The following is a 10952-nucleotide window of genomic DNA, read 5'->3' on the forward strand; positions in this document are numbered from 1 at the left end:
GGACCACATTGCCCACACGAGAGGCTGCATCTTGTTGCTCACGCAATAACTCTTGGACCTCTTCTCTTTTTATGTATTTGGCCGTATCCCCTTGGCCGTTCGCATTGGCGTTGGGGTCTTTGCTTGGGTGTGTCGTTTTCAACTTAGAGATCTCGTCCCGTATCTTGGCGATGTCACTCTCAGCTTGAAAGGAAGAATCGTGGACGCGATTGAAAGGAGTGCCTCATCTTCTCACGTGTCTTTCATCTGCTAACCGACACCCTTCTTAATTAATTCTTTTATATGCGGTGTCTTACGTTGCTGTGCGTGACTGTGCTTCTTTCCGTCTTCGTCTTTGTGTACATGAATGTGTTACAAAGACAAAGTGTGAAGTCAGATACACATACCCTGCATGTCACGTTCGAGCATAGATTTAAATACAGTCCTGTTGTCTTCCTGTTACAGTGCATGTACTGCCATGGTATTTACACACTCTTGTACAAACACGCTCAAGCACGCACATCCAACGGTGCCGCTGCATGGCAAACTCTTCTGCGACCGATGTGTGCTCCATGCCAGTAAACAAACGGCACAAAGTGCACCTTAACCACACTCAGTCTGCGTGGAAGATGTAGTGGCCAACACAGAGGACCATTGCCCGTTTCTCGTAGGCACCGCCAACGGGGCCCGATATACAAGTGGAATCATGATAATTCGATCCTCAAAATGCGAGCAACAAATTTCTAATTAACTTGAACCCACAACACAAACATGTTTGTCAAAATGCTCAAATGGTCACACATATTTCCCGGATACTGAGCTGACCAGCACAGCCTGCTCATGCAAACTGAACTGACAAGTACAATGTACAGTGAACTTCGAATTACACTTTGCTAACTTCGAATTATATTGGTATTGGTATAAAGAACGATTATCCATCCCCTGGGGTTGGATTATTACTTTTCGCTCTCGCTCATAATACATTAAGAGAGCATGTCTGAGAAAACCAGAAAAGCTGGGCTGAGCCATCTCTCCGAGTTAGCTCAGATTTTGCAAGTAGGTCTCGTTTGGGGTCTACAACAACCATGCAAAAGGACTCGTTTCTTAACTGACGGACGCCGTGGAACTGGGGACCACCTCGAAATGTGCCCAAGATGCGACTGAATATTGGGTCCAGAAACGAGTGCTGGTACAGCGTACACGATTGAGCTGAGAACAAACGACCACCATGCCAACATTACCTCACCTGAGTAGTCTTCACATCCCCACCACGTAGAGCCATGTCTACATCCAGGAAAGCAATGGCCATCATCTCCAAACATCACTAAATTGCATCGCTAATATCGTCAAATTTCAAGGGCCATAGCGGGAACCATTTACGGCGTCTATTTTTCTGAACCATGCACTGCAGGACAGTGGACTACTATCTCCACTACCACCCAGGACATGTCTGGTGAAAAGTACTCCACGTTTTCTGGAAATAAAAAATTTAATATCTTCACTTCATTACATTGCAACACTGCCAATTTTCTACCCCACGACGGAAAGCGCCTCCTCAAGCTCCAACACCAGGCACTGCTCCAGACGGCAGCACGCCAAACACTGCAGCGTGGTCACCTCTACTGGGTCTGACAGGATATTTGAACTAACAACCCTTGTCACTCCCAACAACAACCATTTCCTTCCCTAAACGACTCGAATTTCACTGGCTCCAAAGCTTTGCAGGAGTGTGGGCGGATGATGGCCGTTAAACACCACATAGAAATTGAGGCAGAGCATTGTCGACGGACCAAGTTTTAGTTTGTGGCCCCCCGCTTCGCTTCACTTCCAGCTAAGGTCGCCGTCTTCATCAGAGTTTGAGGAAGACCCTTCAGCATTCAACAATACGTTGAACAAGACGCGCGGCCAAACTCAATACAAGAAATTTCGTTTTCAAGGGATCCATGTGGCAGGCGAAGAAGGCAAGCTAGCATTTTTCAAGTACACTGTAACGACCTTCCAGCGAGATAGGGTAAGAAGTTTCGCACCTTCTTCCTTGGCAAGCGCTTCGCTGATTTTGTTGGTGATTTCAGACCTGCTACCTTTGCAGCAACATGCGCAACAATTAGCGCATTTTAGGAGTTTGAGACCGCCTTGTCAACTTCAGCATTTCTTATTCAGGAGAGATACCAGGATTATAATACCCGAGTTTGCAGTTTTGATAAATGACCACGCGAACGATGTCGGACAGCACGAACCCCACAAAACGAAAGGTGCTCTGGGGCGGAATAGTGCGGAGCGTGATGAATTTGCTTGGTGCCGAAGAGAGCGCCGACAAAGTTCGAGACCGACACGGCTTCAGTGACAAGTAGACATTGCGCAGGAAGGGTTGCACCAGTGTTCGGACACAAAAAACAGGCAATTTTAATGACGCGGAGGAAGTAGTATTCTAGAAAAGAAAAGGACACATGAATACGAGTTAAGAGTAACTCTCCATCACTGTAACTAGATTCTATAAACAGTCAGAAAGTGCAATAACTAGGCACAAAACTGACAGAGTACTGAGACATTCGACGTCCTGACACCTAGCTTCAACACATCTCCGTAGCGCTAACCGACAGCCTTCCAACTTGGAAGGTTCAAGGTTATGAAAAGACCAAAGAGGGGAAGGCAAGCGCAACGAAAACGAGCAAAAGCTACAGTCCCAACGGAACACATAATGGCGATTGTTACTGGACGAGGACGAGACCAGTACGATATTTGACAAAGCAGTCTAACTACAATTCGAAGCAGCAAAGCAGCACACCACCCAACTTGGGTGGGTCATAAATATCAAAGATAAGTAAAGAACGGGGAAGCTTTGCGAAAACGAATTGTACAAGCCGAAAGCCAAACTCCTGCAGTACTTCTCATGGATGACATTGTGATGGACTAATTGACTACATTACAAGTTGTTTCACACGACGTACGCCTCGCCGTATGGTTCGTGACGGCTCATAATGTGTGCAATTTGAAACTCGGATGTTGAGCAATAAATGTAGAAAAGAAAAGGACATAATGGATACGAGTTAGAAGTAACTCTCCATCACTGTAACTGGAAACTATAATTATACAGTCATAAAGTGCAATAACTAGGCACAAAACTGACAGGGAACTGAGACATTCGACTTCCTGACACCTAGTTTCCACACATCTCCGTAGCGCTAACCGACAGCCTTCCAACTTGGTAGGTTCAAGGTTATGAAAAGACCAAAGAGGGGAAGGCAACTTTCTGACTGTATATAGTTTCCAGTTACAGTGATGGAGAGTTACTCTTAACTCGTATCTATATGTCCTTTTCTTTTTTCTACATTTATTTATGGCTCAACATCCGAAATCACCCGACTGCTGTTGCAGTGAGGAAGCCAGTTTTACTAATTGTTGTTGCTGGATTGCACAGGTCTACACGTGTTTGACATATCCAGCGCAAATACGATGATCAGTCTGAGCATTGTCCCGTCAGTTACTTGCAGAGATGATTACATCTCGTTTCGGTTTCGGAAATGATTTACCCAACGAAGCATTTGGCTTCACTTGGAACACAGTGGCTTGTACAATAACTGCACCTCATCGCTGTAGGCAAGATAATTGAAAACCACCTGTGCGGAATCCGACAGTCCAATGTTTTTGTTCCTTGCCCATGTTCCTGTGATACAGTGGAATGACTGCCTTCGATTGCAACACTTTTCTCTTTCGTATTTTGTAATGACGGAGCACGTTACTCCGGTTTCTTCAACGACTGCAGTTTTCACTAATTACTTAGAGCACGTCGCCTTCGCACGGAAGCTGCCAACGACGGCATTGCACCACAATGTCGTTAATTGCGACTTGTACAGTAGGTTTGTGTGTATGTGTGTGTGTGTGTGTCTGTGTGTGTGTGTGTGTGTGTGTGTGTGTGTGTGTGTGTGTGTGTGTGTGTGTGTGTGTGTGTGTGTGAAAGTGTGTGTTTTGTGTGTTGTCCATGTTGCTATCGTGCTCTCTGCCTGTGTGTGAATGTGCGGATTGCGGTTAGTGTTTTTCGACTACATTCGGAACACACATACAGATTAGCTTTGTTGTTAAATGGCAATACAGTGTCTAGTCTTTTTTCGGAAATTTGAAAGCAGAAAGAAGGTATTGACTAGATTTTAGTGATCTCCGCTTCTTCCTTTGCAAGTACAGTATCGGACGTACGTCAGGGGATTATTCCGACACAACGGGAGATCCGCGATAAATACCATTAAGAGAATCTATGCTGCAGAGACTCAGCTGTACCCTACAATCTGAAAAGTAACCCAGGCAAGACAGAAAAGTCGCTCATATAAAATCAGCTGTAACGTTGAAGGGATACTTCAAAGGTGGGCAAGTCTCCATGTGAAATCAACTGTACTGCTGTGCGATTTTACAGGTGTGTATAGGTCTAATACCAGTCAGCAGACCTCAGATACTTGTGAACTATAAAGACCGCTGGAGGCGAGGAAGAGCCGGTTTGTGTAGCGAGGAGCTCCTAGGCCAAATGATTCCTTTTCTCAATGTTAACGAACGGAAATGATCGCTGTGAATTTGCTTTTTGTGACCTCGTGTAATAGCACGTAAAGCTGTCATCTTTATACACCGTGCATCTGAAAGAGAATGATTTGTAATAACCACTGACACTGTTTCACTACGTCGTTGTTATGTTGTACGCTTTTCGGTTCGTACTATAATAAGTATAGTGTTGTCGTATTGTGGTGTAATACCTGTACACGGTTTTGATAGTTTGTGCAGTTTAATTTACGTGTATGGGTGTCTGTTTTGTACCGTTACTTTTCCTGGCTACTGTTCGCTCCTTATAGACAGCATAAATTTGCCTGCGCAAGTCGCTACACTAGTATATAAATCAATGATCATTTTCACTGTTAGGAGATCCCTCCGATAGGCTATGCCTTTGGGAAATCCTTTAAAATTAAATAATACATATTAAAATATACGAAGTCTGAAGAACATGTTGAACAGTCTCTGCTGGGCTGACGACTACACCATAGCTCAGTGGTTAGAGCATCGCTAGCTACAAGCGAGGGTCCCTGATTCGAGTCCTGGTGGTGACAGTCCATTTTTTCTTCAGACTTTTCCCGTTTGTCAATTTCCCTCAAACTAGTGAAGATATGGAAATATTCTTCGGTTTTTCTTTTTGTGCTATTATAGTTTTCAAATAGGCTACCTTGAATACGTGATATAGTCCCATTTAATATCACATACTATCTGTATTTCTACGGTATTTTCAAAAGGATTGTTCCGTCATATTGAAGCACGAGCGATACATAAAAACCACGCGAGTCGTTTAACAGACCATTACAGCAAAGCGGTTTACTTGGGCATTGCCCTTTAGATTATAGTTGCATTAAGAAACATGCAGCAGACGTTATGCCTTCTTCCATATACATGTACATGTGTACGAATCCAATTATAATGCAAAAAGTAGGGAATTGATTACTGACTAGCAGAAAATATCATAATTGATCACATAATATGATGGCATTACGTTAAGTGATGTGAAACTGGCATCATCGCCAAGCCCATCAGAGTACGTATTGCAGTGCATCTGACATTCGCAGATGCAAATGGTTCTTTGTTGATTTTGACGAACTGACTTGATGAGGATCACAAGCTGGACATCATACTTGCTTGAGCGATACCACAAAATTAGCTTAGACAAAAGATATCATACTAAGTCCATATTCTTCGTGTTCCGTTGCATCCACAATATCTGCAGTTCACTCCTCTCTGACATGTTCTCTCTTCGCCGTGACTGCGCTCACACAGACAGAGTAACCCACGGCCAAGTCAATTATTCCCTTTCCTTACCCATTGTGCAAGCCCAAGCTGGATACAGATCTATTTCATTCCTTGGTGCTGACCGCTTTAATGCGCTTCCCGAATCCCTTCGCACAAATCATATCCCCAATTCATTTCGCCAGGAACTTAACAATTTCATTCATCTTGGGCACCCTGTAAGAAGACCTGAGGGTCTGTTGGGAATGCCCAAGTAAAATAATAAAATACAATACAAAAATACAAGCTGAACGTATTTCTTTGAACATAATTATGTTGAGTTCGAAACAGGACGACTGACAACGTATCCAGACATTACAACGGGAACAAGTTAGTGGGAACGACATTTATTATACTAGTAGACGACGAGACAAGAGACCAAGACGAACGAAACGACTACATTGAAGAGTGAGGAAAGAGAGAGCGAGATCAAGTCTAAACGGCAAGATAAAGGGCCTGGGTAGCTATGGCAAATATGGGCGCGCAAGTAGCTACCCAGGCCAACGGAGCAAAAGGAGACAAAAGGTGCGTACGCAAGTGCATGCAGGCCAGCTAAAAAATGTACGGGAGGTGGTACCTAACAATTATATGAACTGCACTACCAACTAGCCAGGGGGAAAAGACAACGGAACTGACATAACACCGAGACAAGACCGAATTGCATAGAGAGTAGTGCAGGAATTTTCTGCCGCTGACCACCTATATCTGGATGATTGTATACCGTTGTGTACTTGTTCAAGTTACCTTTAAATACTGGCGCCTACTGAACTGATTCAACTGATGTTACCGGGTGATTCACTGTCTTTTATGTTTCCATGATTGTGCTCTCAACCCATTTTGCACTGATGACGGGAATATACAAATCAGTTCGCTGCTTATTATAATAATATAGGTATTTCTGCGTGGAAGTGTACCTGTATGCTGATTTCACAGCTTCGCCGATGCTGACTGGCACAGTCATGGACAATAAATCGACAATGGGTACTGCAGAGTTCCCTGGCAAAGGGGGTACAGTTACTCGGAGAGACATGGACCTTTGGACTCGGAGAGAGAGAAAAAACAAATAGACGTGTAGGGAAACAGTCAGAACCACAGGCAGAAAACCAGACCGACAGAGAGACAGAGAGACAGAGGGACAGAGACAGAGAGACAGAGGGACAGAGACAGAGATCGAGATTTTCAATCTCGCACTCGAATAATAATATGAATTGAATGCACATGAATATCTCATGGTATATGCCATTACCCAAGGAATGAGTAATTAAGGTGATGACACGCCATAGAGACAGATTGACCAATCTCACCAAACCCGCTCGAACCAAAGAGGGAAATGGTGAGATGATTAAGGACAACATGGGGATGGAAAAACGAGGCGAGGTCGCGTTGCGTGCGGTGATATAATACAACATAGGCTGTGATCCCCCAAACTTGAAGTACACGTGCATGGGCGGGGGGGGGGTCGGATGTTTCCGTGCATATGTTATAACACTGCGAATGAAAATAATGGCTGTAGTTTAGCTGATGAAAGGCAATAAAGACAGACTGACAAGTTTTACACTACCTGCTCGATCAAATAGGGTAATAATTATGTGCTCAAAAGGGAGACGGGAAACGAGGAAAGGTCGTGTCGCGCCTGGTGATATACAACGACTTTTTTTTACAAGATAACCACAAACCATCGTGGTGCAAACTCCGGCAAAAACGCACAGAGATGCAAATAGCGATGGCAGCCGAAGCAGTGGAGGCGGGGAAATAGCAGGTAAACCGACCAGGGGTCTCGGCCTGAGCACTGCTCATGCGCGCCATACTTGAGCAGTGATTCCATTTTCTGAAAGAAAAATACGGAGGTTTAATTGCATATTAGACTAGAAATGTGGCAATGAGCTCTGATAGGGTAATGAAACGTGCTAATGACTGGTTGTCCAGTCTCAAAGCAGCCGCTCGATGATGGAGGGTGATAGTGAGGTGACTAGGGACAAAAAGGCGAAGGGAAAACGGGGAAAGGCGGCGTTGCGCGTGGTGATATGCAACATTAACGGCAATGGCAGCAGTCTCAGAACTGTCTCGCGTACCATCGACTTCGCTCCATGAAACCCACGACAAGAAACTAAAACTTTGTTTGAAATCGTCAGCTGGTTTCTTTGACGAACGAATGCCTTGAAGACTTCAAACGTTGAGTAGACGTAACGTTGAAGAACAATTGGCTGGGACATCAGGGACGCGATTTTTGATTGTAGAAAGGAAATGAAATTACCATGTGAGACGATGACTCTACTCTTCCTGCCAAACATGGACCTGCTTGTCTCTTTGATAATTTGTCGACTGATTACTGTGAACAGCTTTAACGCGGTGTCCTTAAGCGTATCAACGCACTTGTCATCCATGTCCCATTTGCCCGGCTTTGCTAGGAGTTGACGTGCTCCTTCCAGCTCTGGTTCCCAGCATCCCAAGCTAGTATCACCAACTTGAATAGATGTTTGACTTTGGGTCGGCGGACGGGTGAGGAAGAACAAGAGCATCTTACACATAAAAAATAACTTGCAGTCTGATGGGCCACTGGAGTTTCCGCAGTAAAGATTAGAGGACACTTCTTTCAGGTTACACTTTTCTATAATGTTGCGCGAACGGTGAACGGTGGCATTTAGACTTTGACTTGATTTCACCAGACGATGAACGTTGTCGCGCGCCGCTTGGCTTAGGTATTAATGTTCCAAATATTTAAATTGGAAGATGCTCGTCACAAGGAGAGCACACCAGAGATTCTCCTTCCAGGTCCTCCTCGGATCATATATTTTCGGACAGGCGGCCAGCTCCCTGCGCATTACTATGACCAGGAGAATTAGAATGTCTTCTCCTACGTCCTTGGACGAGCAAGGTTTGTTTGGCAGAGCGGAGGCCGGGGATCTCTTGGGAACGCTACACAGGCGCTTGGTCCACTCATTCGATGGTTGAAGTGCTGGGTAATCTATTTTGGTTCCACTGCCGCTTACGCTACCGGACCATACACGTCCAGCTATACTCGATACGAGCAGAAAAGAATACACAGTGCCCAGCATTATCAATGTCTTGCCCATTGTGAAAGACGACAATTTGTTGATGGTGTCGAACTGACTTCATAAGCACAGCGCTCGGACTATATATCTGGAACTCAGTGGCTGCATATTCGCTTCCACTCATCGGAGCAAATAGGCTAAGCTCGCTAGAAGACAGGCCTCCGAAATTCCAAATCGTTGGACCATGTTGGCATACACGAACTTCTACAAGACTTGATTCAACTTAAGCACGTAACTGTCGCAATTCATTTCGATATTGCACGTATCTCAACTTGATCGCTTGCAATGGAAATTAGGATTGATAATTTTCGGACGTGATTAAAATGAGGGCCTCATTATGAACAGCTGTCTTTTAATTTATACTAGGCGACTCACTTCTTAATTTGTTGAATTGCTGCGTCTTACGTTGCCGTGCATGTTTGTCTGTGTGTAACTGTTTGAACATGTTCCGGAAACCCAGAGTGAAATAATATACATACACCAACTGGAGATCACGTTCGAAAGTAGATCAAAATAGGGTCAAGTAGACTTGGTGATTCCTGTACAACTAGTTAAAAATTTAATGTTGAATACAGACTCTTGTCCAAGAAGGCTCGAGCACGCACATCCACCTTTGACGCCGCATCGCAAACGCTTTAGGGACCGACCTGTGTACCCTACCAAAGAACAGAAGCGTAAATGCGATACTCAGCAAAATGACTACAGAGTTTTAGCACCCCGTAAACGAGTACGCGGCGGGCTCCTCTGCCGGAGTTTGAGCCGCGATCGCAGCTCACTCTGAACGAGTCAGGAGGAGTTGATTGGATGTGGGCATACCCATTCTATCTTTTTATTTCAATTCGCTTTATTTGACGAAAATCTTCTAGAATTATTCAAAAAGAGTTTGATTTTAGAAGAGGAATGAAGTCCAAAGTATTTCTCTGGTCATCTTTTGTTGGAGTATGTCCAAGGCTCATGTCCATCTTATTGCATACAGGGACTAGCTCAAGGCTAAGGAGGACATGTTCTTACTTTTGTTGCCTTTAGGAAAGTGCTAGCAAACATGGACTATGGACACTATTGACGTGCATTTAATTCTTTCGTTTACTAGGGGTGAACTAGTTGCTAAAACTGAAACGCAATTGTTCACTACGCCCCCGCGACACGAATGGCTGTCATTCGTTTTGTTCTGAATCAGGAGTTGGTTAAACTTCTATCTGGAATACCTATTTGCTGAAACGAAATGCAAAGATAACGTCGCTCACATGCGCTGCAAATTTAATTGAGCTGCTGAGTAGAAGTTTGTATGCGCACAACAGTGCATCAACAGGCGTCGCACTGTTCCGCTATAGTGGCCACATGTCTGCGCTTCGATGGCTAACTGACAAGTGAGCATGCATACAACCTCCTTCCTGCCAGACGTGCTAGTTTTCCTATCCCAAGAAGCGGGTGCACTGGATTGAATTGGCACAATTTAGTCATTCGAATTTGATTTGTAGCTAATCAGCTACATGCTAGAAATGAAGTTTACACTTTGCTGACAATTGGCTTTGGTCTCGAATGCGAAATAAATATTTTCTTGTTTCGCACTCTACCCGCCGAGTTGTCTACATGATTTCACGATAGGGCATCCCTGAGAATGCGCGCTTCCGATTACACATTTGGGCCTAGGTTGTATAACTCCCGAATGATGATAATGAAAGGAATACTGTCATGTAAACGAAAGAATACGTGTAAAATTCGTATAAGGGTATCCCGTGGGATCCTGTGAACCGTCGCTGGGCACGTGGACGTAGCGTGGCATTTACGTCGAGAGCGTCAATTCATGGAATTATCAATTCCACCCTCGTCAGAATAGACGGAATTTGAATTGAGAACGGATTTTCTTTACGCGAACGATGCATCCGCTATAAGAAAGTCTAGAATTGATCGAAATGGTCATAATCAGAAGCACCAAATGAGGGATAGTCCCAAGTTAGATGACTGGACCTGGAGTTGATGACAATGTCACCCCAGTAAGATCTGAATGGAAAATTGCCTGTCACAATCAATTTTCACTTCAGACTTTCCCTGTATTCAAGTCCCTCATACTTATGAATAAAGATTCAAAGTCCTCAGGTTTCTAGATTTTAC

This window comes from Sycon ciliatum, chromosome 7, assembly GCF_964019385.1.
Source record: "Sycon ciliatum chromosome 7, ocSycCili1.1, whole genome shotgun sequence".
Lineage (NCBI taxonomy): Eukaryota > Metazoa > Porifera > Calcarea > Leucosolenida > Sycettidae > Sycon > Sycon ciliatum.